Genomic DNA, 9,047 nt, shown 5'->3' with positions numbered 1-9,047 from the left:
GTCTTGTGCCGTGCCGCAGGGCCCCTCTGGCTGATGTAATTTATGCTATCTCCTTTTGCTAGTGTGAGAGGAGAGCGTCCTGAAGCCAACACTCTTCATGCAGAGTGCTCCTGTGGGAGGCTGTGAGCCAGCACCGACTGAGCTCCCCCCCCCCTCTCTTTATCCATCTCCCATGCACACTGCAATGACCATGCATGGGAGGAAGACACTAAATGTGCATAGCTGTTCAGGCTAATTACAGACACTATAAAGCAGCGGTCAGGTGCAAAGACGTAATGCAGGTGATGTAAAGACAGGTATCTCTTCTGCAGGTTTTACACGAAAATTTCATTTTAAGTGAATATTTTTTAATGCAGTGCACTGATTGGACATTTTTTGCTCACATCTCATGAGACCATCAGGAAACTGTAGCTAGATTACAGCCGCAGTAAACCCTAAAACAGGAATTGTGTTGATGTTGACTGCTGCATTTATGTGTGGTTTCAGGACTGCAATCCATTTCTATGACAACAGAGACGGCTTTGGCTGGGGGATTGAAGAGTGCAATGGAGGGTGACGCCATGAGAACCAATCAGGTGAGAGAGCTGTGGAACTCACAGCAGCTGTACATCATTTCACTTAGGCCCCTCAATCACTCAGGGCCCGCCGCCATGTTTGATATGCAAGAAAGCTAGCCTCCTCTGCATCTGCCAGCAACTAAAACATCTTAGAGCAGCAGATCACACTACGTCATGCATTTAGATGATTGCCTTACATGATCCAAGACTTAGGATTTAAATCACTTAAAGACAAGTACACAATGCCCCCTGAGACTCAGAATGAAAATGTTTAAATGGAAGAGAAAGCACTGGGATAAGAACCTCACACACTTAAAAGAAAGGATTTCTCTCCCCTAGGCTGCAGAGGACCAGGGGGACATGGATGATAACTCGGAGAAGACCCCCAGCAAAGCCTCCAGATCCCCCCAGAAGATCAACAAGCGGCCCAAGGCTGTTCCGATTAAAGTCACACTACTGGACGGCTCGGTCTATGAAACTGGGGTTGAGGTATGCTTCTCACTTTCATCATCAAGAATTGAGAAAGGGGCTGAATAATCTACGTAATGACTATCATTATGTATAGCCTATTCTTGTGCATTGTTGGATTATTATCAACATTTTGGGTCCCTGTAAATTCATTTTCTGTCACCTGTTATGCGTATTTTTCATTGTAGCATAAGTACAAAATGCAGCTAATTTGAAAAGCAAACCCACTATTGCAAATCAGGCATTGCACTTGGCTCAAGTATAGGGAATAATAAAAGAAAATACAGACTAAATAATTGAAACAGACTTAATGAATATATAACGAAATTGATGAAGCCGGCATCACTCAAAATTCTGCTTTTCTAGGGAGATGAAAATAGTGGGAGATAAAAACATGTAGAACAATAAGGAGACTGACGTGCCTCAAACAAATACATGAAACAAACTAAAATACTATATTTCCATTACGTTTTCTACATCTGTTTTTGCGTATCAGAGATTGCCTGGTCTCCCCCTACATCTAATATTATATTACCATATAGCTCCTAATGTTTTCATCAATCGGATGAAAATATGGGTTGAAACTTGAATACTTCACTGATCCAGGAAAATATATAAAACTTCACTGTCCTGTCTGGCTATCTATTGAAAGCCTCACAACCACAGAGGCTCATTATGTTCTTGGAATAAAATATTCAATATAGGGTGAGAGATCTTCCTTAATGGTCTGTAGGCCTGGGAAAAAACCCCATCAGAATTCGATTCTGCAAAACAGGCAGAAACATAATTAGAAATAATGATTTGAACATTGTGTTTTGCAGTGCTATAAAAAATCTGTTTCTCTGGCTGCTCAAAAGCACACAGACTTGGTGAGCAGGAAAACAGCATTCATAGAAGCTGGTGTACATATCCCTCTTTTGAACAGAGCCCTTGACTCAGCACAGCACAGCACACCTCAGTGGGATCTAGTCTCCCTCTGTAATTTGCGTTACCGAGTCAGAAAAGCAGCAGCTCTGTGGCTCTTCTCAGCGAGAGGGCGGGTGGAGGGAGGTAACACAAGCTCTGCATTGTGGGGGATGGAAGACTCAGATGAGCAATCTCCGGCTTCCATGAATCGTGACTCTGTAACCCTTTTGTGTTTGTAAACAGACGGGCGTAGCTCTGGGTTTATTTGTCTTTCACAATGGCCCACACAATGATTGAACACTGCAGAAAATTGATATGGAGGGGAAAAAGCGGGGGGTGTCAAAGGGGCTGTTCCATATACAGCAGAGAGATCCTGGCCGGGACTTACAGATCACATTAAAGCCAGCTCTGAAACCTCATTTGCGGCTGCCAATGACCGAGTGTGATGTGTGACGGGAATGATCATCTTGACTCAAACTCATTCATGTCACTATATTCCTTTTATGGCTTACTGCCTCTCACATGACCTCCCATATTTTACTTAGGAGAGGAGTAATATATCACACGAGTCCTGACCGGAGCATCACACATTCTCCTTCAACTCAACCCCCACCCATCACACACACACACACACACACACACACACACACACACACACACACACACACACACACACACACACACACACACACACACACACACACACACACACACACACACACACACACACACACACACACACACACACACACACTTGGGCTTAGAGGAAAAGATGAAGAAAGTGGGAGAGGAGGTGGAAAGAAAGATGGAGACGCCAGGAGGGCTCATTTGTGTACCGTAGTATATATGCAAGTATTGGAAAAAAGGCACATAATGATGAATGCAGTGGAATCACTGCTTTAATGACAGTCATAAGCAAACGTGCCCTGACAAAAACACAAAGAAGCAGCCTGAGCCTGGTATTGATGTTTGGCTCACGACATTACAGATATTGATTAAGCTCAGTGCATTAGTCCAGTCTTTAACCTACAGACCTAATATTAAAGAAAGAACTAGAGCACCTGTGTGCTGTGCTTCCCAACCTTCACGCTTACAATCCCACACAAGCTTACATTTCCCCAAAAACTTCTTGAATTAAACTGGCTTAACACCACGAGGGGCCCACCCACATTTTAACTTCTTGGACTTTGGCTGAACAAGATATTTTCTTGAGATCCAACCCATGAAATGTATTTCTCATGGTACAATCATTTTTGATTTTAACCACATGTCTGTGGGAGATCCTCTTTATTGGAAAAGCCAGGGTCGTGTGGCATCTGGAAACCATTCTGTAGCACTGATACTTAACTTAGCCTCTGATGCGGACCTGATACATTTTTTAAGAAGGACCTTATTAAGACAGAGATAGAAATAATAAAAATTAACAGTTTTGTGACTACACTCAGGGCTCCCCACGCAAAGCTATGTGAACTGCGATTTTGTATGTCCCAATACATAGAATATGAAATGTACAAGTATACTGTTTCCAGTCCCCTTTATTATTCTATGATTTTTGGCACCTATACTTGGAATTGGATACCGTATATATGCACAGGATAAAAGCATTAAACCCACAATCCAGAGTGTTCCACATTCTTACATTCAAAATGCCTCCTGAGAAAACCACCAGCGCCATAAATGCGAGGTTCATATGATCATGTGGTTAATGACACAGGGACCAACCTCGACTCCTTAAAGAATGATAACATCAGTTCATCTATAATAGATTCTGAATATCTTTCCCATTTCCAAAAGCACAGATGTAACATGTTTCCCTGCTGCACCACTCTCTGCACCGCTGAAGGTTCAGATGAGTTCAGCCTCTTGCTCAAGGGAACTTCAGAACTTGCACTGAAGCACACGCTGTCTGTTTGGAGGCCAGTATTTCTTATAGACTGCTCCACATCCTAAGAACCGACTTGTTTATGCTGTGCTAAAGCAGAGGCTTATTTTTAACTCACAGATAAACAAGTTCACTGTTTTTATTGTTTTGGGACTTTAGAACAAAGTTCATATATTTTCCAAGTGGTTATGAGACAAACTTGGGATTTTCTCATTAAATCTTTTAATACAATTATCTGGAACCAGTAGATATTTGCTTCTTCCAACCTCAAATGTTTATTGCACTCACATGTTTTCCACCACGCTGCTTAGTGTAGTGTGAAGTACAAGACTAATGTTAGTTTCCATTGACTACAATTTGCTTAAAAAAGGTGTAATGACTGACAAATCAATACAATTAAATACAGTTACATGAAAGGGGCTTTCCACCTATATTACACATGAGACTCATTTGCTCATTCGTAGGATTTCTACAAAGCCTGCTAAAATGAGCCTTTTGTGGTTCTGGAGGGAGATTTCTGAAAAAAATAATACAATAACTTTGGTGATTTCATCAGGGTCATCTCGACTTGGAGGCTTAAAAATGATCAAATAAAGCCTGAATTACAAAGTGAGAGGATGTGGAATTGTAAAGACATTATTCCAAAGGCATTTATAAGTTCATTAGGGAGATGGATTGGGGTCAGGATATCTTGGCCTCGGCTGCTATGATGTTGAAAAATAGCAAATTGCCCAATTTTTTTGACCTTTCAGATGTTGTTCTAGGGAGCCTCTGGAGCATAAACGAAAGAGTTTTCAAATGTTTTACGTTTTGGTATGTTTTTAGGGAAATTTTGTAATATTGCAACGTTGGCCTTAGGTGGGAGCAGAATTTCTGTATTTCTACTCACATTGTTTGAATAAATATATTGAACAACTAAGGATTAATTTGCAGGATTGATTGCTTACTTAGCCCTATATCAGTATACCATGAATAATAATCACACATCAGTAGTATTTTTTAGGAATAGTCATTTATTAAATATTAATACAGTGGTAGTCCCAAAAACAGTTCCTGTCGTCGGAAAAGCACAGACGGACATTGCATTTGCTGCATTGCGTGTTTGTGTACCCTTTACTGCAGTGTCTGCAGTGTCCTCTCTTTGTCTTCACTGGAAAATGTGCCATTAGGTCCTTGCGTACATCCAGTGGAGGTTGTGATCTCTTGGGCCCTTTCTCATTTCACAAATTTCCCCTCCTCGACTCCTTGAATCCTTGGTCCTCTGGTAGTGACCCGGAAATGAATTTCAGTGCGCCATGTTGAAGGACATCTCATTTCTCTAAATGCACTTCGAGGATCGAGCATCGAGGAGGCTCTCTGGAGGAGCTATAATCGAGGATACACTGATGGGTCCTCCACGCCAGTCCGCGGATGTATTTCCGGCAACAGTGTAGTTAAAAGAGTCGTGACGCACGGCCGGACTTATCGCAGCCAATGACAGCTCTGCATGCATCCCATTATTTTATTAACTGCTTTCATCGCGAAGCGATGTTTACAGTGAGAACAGCTGTGAGATCCGTGCAGAAAGCAGAGCAGTGTGTATAATATATATTTAAGCAATAGCTGACGACAGACCGTGGTATAGGTCATTATATCACAGTTAAGGGTCGACAACCCCCTTAACTGATAGACATCAAACGGCAAAACATATTCAGTTGCCAGTTACTTTGGCATTAGGGCAGGGATATCTAGATACTTTCCAAGGTTTGACATAATGAATTGTGCTACTTTTAAAGCAAGTAACGATGTTTTCAAATCTGTGATCAAAGAGGTCCTCAAAAACGCTATGGAAGCAGTTCCTGCCGTTGCTACGTAGTTCAAACGGTAACAACGGACTATTTTTGATCTGCCTGTCGGGTGTTCTTTTACCCATAATGAGTGCCTCGCTGCACATTATCCCTTACTTAACTTCGACCTCCGGGGTGGCCTTACTATGGAGGAGTGGATTGAGCAGTGCCTATCTCCAGAAGAAAAATGCACCTAAACGACGACATGCAGAGCTACGTGAAGAGCAGGTAGACCAACTGGAAAAGTAGCACCATTCAAAAGCTTTCTGATGCGGGTCTTGAAACAAAGCAGAGAAATTATGACCGTTAGTGGCCACAGGTGCGAAAGCTCTCTCCAGAGCTACTGGAAGCCCAATCTCGGTGACCGGAGAAAGTGGAGCAATATTCTCGCCACGCCAAGCAACAGCCTAGTACAACCTCAACCTATACAAGTGATCACGTAAGCCATGCTACTGATGCTGGACAGGTTTTCAGTGGGTGCACAATAAATGGCAACATGAATGTAAATAAATAGCCAAATAATCGATCAACTCTCTCTGTCTAATATGTTCGCTAGCTGTTAGTGTTGTTACATAGCAACCACCTTGCACTATGTTTTGTGCAGAAGGCAACGGAGGGACTATTTTATTTTGAACATCATTATTTACTAATAAAAACTATTTAAATTAGAGTGTGTATTTTTCTTTCATATTACCACACTTGGTAACCGTATGGTGGACTCCCATCACCTGAGGAATGTCTCTTCTGAGCATTACAAAGGGGCTCCTTGATGTCACTGTCGTGATGGGCTCCCATTGCCTGAAGATGGTCGTCCTCTCTTGGGTGTTTTCAGAGGAGTTGTGTTCACCTGATTAGAACAGAATCAATCAATATACATGTCAAAAATACATTAGGATACAAGTCAAAAATATTACAGTGAAATATAAAAAAACATTACAAACGGCAAATAGCAGAAATGCATTCTTACCAGGATGAGAGAGGATGCTAGATCTGCCTGAAACTGTCTCCTGTTCACGATCTCCTGCTTTGGCATCTTTAGAGCTTTGCAGTCCTGCTTGTAGAGGAGCCAGGCGTTGATCACAGCAAGGATGATGGTGTGCCAGAAGATGTACACTTATCAGCGTCGGAACTTCATGGGGGTCATTGGGTTGTTGGTTTTCCTTGTACACGTGGCCACAGGCATCTTCATCTGCCTCTTCGTCACTGATATCAGTGTCACTTTCCTCTGATTCCATCTCAAACTCACTTTCTCCTTTTTGGTAAGCTGCTCAAAATTAAATTTGATGAATGTATTCCACAATAACTAAATATGTACATGTTCTAGACATTGTAATAATCACTAACAAATTGTTTTGAGGCATTTTACTTGAATCTGACGAATCCAGTCCAATAAAACAAAGAGATGTTGCTCGTTTGAAGATTCGGAAATGTTGTGAGTGTATGGCCAGAGGGCAGGACCTATAAACACATTTACTACCCAATAGCATTGTGAGGCTGAACAAAAGGACCTTTTGACTATGTAAATGTAGTCTTTAAAAAAACAAAACATTTACTGACTTTTTTTAGGATAGCTTAAAGTAATGTTGTAAAATTACAACCGGGGGCCTTACAGGAACATGTGTTGGGATTGTTCATTTCACCTAACTGTCCAATTCAAGCAACATATCCAAGAACCAAACCAAGCTACTAAATTGCATACTAATAAAATGAGGAAAACTCAACAATCTGTACAGTTGTTCCTCTAGTTAATCAATTGCAAAGTGCTATCCCTTTCCTTGCATTAGTTAAATAGACTAAGTTCAATAGATGTACTTTCTCTTTGGCTAACCATTAAATCATTAACACCCACATGTGTCTCCTCATCTTGTTTGAATGGGCAAGGCGATCAGCAGAATAGATTTCTAGGATTACACCAAATGGCTGCTAACACAATTAGCCCACAGAACCAGTAACATAAATGTGATTGGAGCCAATTGGAGCGACAACAAAATCTCATCAGCAGCTCCTGAATTGGTTGCCATGCTTGGGGGATCAACTGAGATGTGTGTTACAATTTCATTTTGTAAGAAAATGTTTTAAATATATGCTTTCTCTACTGCTCAAGAGCTGAACAAAGCTCTGTCGTGGCCTTGTATTAACCGGAGAGAGAGGGCACATGCACATACAGAAGGGACCTATTACTTCTGTTTCCATGGTAACAGCTGCTTGGTTGCTTTGTCGCCATAGGAGCCAGGTTTCCCTAGGAGACAAATCTGGCGTGTGTTCCTGTGTGTGTGTGTGTGTCTCTGGTGTGCATGTGTGTGGAGATAGCATTTTGCCGAGGCAGTGTGTGTATCCCACAGTGGGCTTGTTTCCTCCCTGAAGGGCTAAAGAGAAAATAGGTGTGGTCTGCTGAAACGCCACTGATGCTAAATGCATTTCCTCCCCTTATACAGGCATAGAGAGGGACTGTGAGGGGGGGGGGGGGAAGCTGTTTCAGACCACCGTTGGGCCGATTTTTACGTCACAGATTTTCACTCCTGTGTTATAAAATATGTGTAAAACAAAAACTAATTGTCTAGTAGGTAAAATGATTATAAAATAAATATGAGCACTCAAATAATTATATATTGAATACAACAAAATACATTTTTTATTATTATTATTATTTCTTCAAAAAGGATCTTTCTGGTGGTATTTTTGAAAATCCTGTAGATTTAGACAAAAGAAGAGAAAGAAGGCTAACGATGATAACCCTGATGATGAACTGGTTAATGGTTGTCCCATTCCTTGGATTTGCATTCATTGGTGTCAATCTATTCCCTTAATAGATGCTTTCTGGCACGCACAGTGCCATACAGTATGCATACTGTAACATGTTTCATTTTGTCTGGATCAATTGAAAACTGAAAGAATGGGCCCTAATAAACCTGAACGCATCCCATTTCCCCTTGATAATGCTACACTGTGAAAAACAAATCTGTTGTAATTGTCAAGAGGAGAGCCAGTTATGTTAGATGTTTTGTCTTGTTTGGCTAAAACGCTAATAATCTCCAATGAAAACAGAGATTCCTTTGTGATGAGTACATGCTCTATTCAGTTAAAGTAAATATTGTAAAATCGTATCAATTCCAATCGCCCTTCGACTGAGAGTGATAAAGGGAGTTATGCTGCATGTGTCTTCTTACATCTTCAATACACTTGCATTATTACACTCTGTCCTCTTCTTTTTGTCTTCCACAGTACTTGATGTTCATACAACCTGAACCTGCACTGTGTCACCTGCCCACTCGCTGTGTATTCTTACGTGTGTGTGTGTGTGTGTGTGTGTGTGTGTAAGTTTGCCAAGGGCCAGACCCTGCTGGACATGGTGTGTGGCCATCTGAACCTGCTGGAGAGGGACTACTTTGGCCTGAATTTCCAGGACAC

The 9,047-nt window shown here is 41.5% G+C and overlaps 1 long non-coding RNA gene across 1 annotated transcript; it reads left to right on the top strand.

Moving 5' to 3' along the window:
- The first annotated feature begins 489 nt into the window (after nucleotides 1–489).
- On the top strand, nucleotides 490–9,040 carry LOC104957475 (uncharacterized). The gene is made up of 4 exons (XR_799670.1): nucleotides 490–575; nucleotides 897–1,046; nucleotides 2,710–2,712; nucleotides 8,959–9,040. It is a non-coding gene; the product is annotated as an uncharacterized lncRNA (long non-coding RNA).
- Nucleotides 9,041–9,047: the final 7 nt, after the last annotated feature.

Source organism: Notothenia coriiceps, unplaced genomic scaffold, assembly GCF_000735185.1.
Source record: "Notothenia coriiceps isolate Sejong01 unplaced genomic scaffold, NC01 NC01_scaffold00027144, whole genome shotgun sequence".
NCBI lineage: Eukaryota > Metazoa > Chordata > Actinopteri > Perciformes > Nototheniidae > Notothenia > Notothenia coriiceps.
This window is presented reverse-complemented; position numbering and strand designations above follow the sequence as displayed.